The sequence below is a fragment of the Grammomys surdaster genome, unplaced genomic scaffold, assembly GCF_004785775.1.
Source record: "Grammomys surdaster isolate TR1022 unplaced genomic scaffold, NIH_TR_1.0 126826, whole genome shotgun sequence".
Taxonomy (NCBI): domain Eukaryota; kingdom Metazoa; phylum Chordata; class Mammalia; order Rodentia; family Muridae; genus Grammomys; species Grammomys surdaster.
Genome location: NW_021621612.1, coordinates 7,511 through 8,818, shown reverse-complemented (window position 1 = coordinate 8,818; position 1,308 = coordinate 7,511). Strand labels below are relative to the sequence as shown.

Sequence of the window (1,308 nt, the reverse complement as noted above, 5' to 3'; positions counted from 1 at the left end):
ACTGTCAGCAGCTGAAGCAGGGGCAGATCCTTGCCCAGTGGAAGCTTGCCACATTTGAAGTAAACTCCACGAGGATATTCTCTTACATTCATCATCTTCTTTGAAGTAGCACGAAGATGCTGCCAGGAGCCACAGCTCTCGTTGTCACAAAATTCTTTTTCTTTTTTCTTTCTTTTTCTTTTTTTTTTTTTTTTTTTTACAAGAGCACAAATCTATTTTTATTTATTTACTCTGAATTAGTTTAAATCCGGGATGGGTACAGCATCACACTGATTCTGTGTCCAATGGCCTTTGCAGGAAGGTTGCTTTGGAATTTGGCGGGAACCATGCCACTGTTTCCGTGGGCCCGAGTTACCTTCCCCCAGATCACTCTGGCTTTGTTTGGTTTGCCTCCAGGAGTCACTGTATTGTTTTTTGCTTTGTACACATAAGCACATCTCTTGCCTAAGTAGAACTCGGTTTCATCTCGGGCAGAAACGCCTTCAATTTTAAGAAGAGCCATGTGCTCCCTTTGGTTTCGGAGTCCTCCCTTGTAGCCAGCAAAAGTGGCCTTGCACCACAGCCTCCCAGACATACTTGGTTTTAGAAGTCCTGTTCCCAGCAGGCCCCAGAAATATGCCCCCAAAACTCAGCAGCAGCCGTCACAAAAGTCTTAAATTAATAAAGTATCTTTAAATGCCATAGTCTACAGATCTCTTATGTTTTTGAAGACCATCTAACTATCTCAGTATATTTGAATAAGCAAATGTTACTTGTCTCTAGCTATTTATAATCTGATTAACTTTGAGAACATCTGTGACTAACTAAACTAGTACCTAATGAAACCACAAGGTTGATTAACTATTAATCTGCATTTCTTACTTATGCTGAATGGTTCATAATGATAGCTTTCAAAAGGACTACAACTTTACATTGCATTTTTAAGAGTTACATATTACAGGCTGGAGAGATGACTCAGTGGTTAAGAGCACTGACTGCTTTTCCAGAAGTACTGAGTTCAATTCCCAGCAACCACATGGTGGCTCACAACCATCTGTAATGGGATCCAATGTCCTCTTCTGGTGTGTCTGAAGACAGTGACAGTGTACTCACATACATAAAATAGATAAATGAATTTTAAAACAATTTTTAAAAAGAATTACATAGGTACAATACCTTAAAAAGAGTTGATATAGCTGGGCAATGGTGGCACACGCCTTTAATCCCAGCACTTGGGAGGCAGAGGCAGGCAGATTTCTGAGTTCGAGGCCAGCCTGGTCTACAGAGTGAGTTCCAGGACAGCCAGGACTACACAGAGAAACCCTGTCT

The 1,308-nt window shown here is 41.1% G+C and overlaps 1 pseudogene; it reads right to left on the bottom strand.

Annotated features, from left to right (window-relative positions):
• Positions 1-241: 241 nt before the first annotated feature.
• LOC114615525 lies at positions 242-574 on the bottom strand (annotated as a pseudogene).
• Positions 575-1,308: the final 734 nt, after the last annotated feature.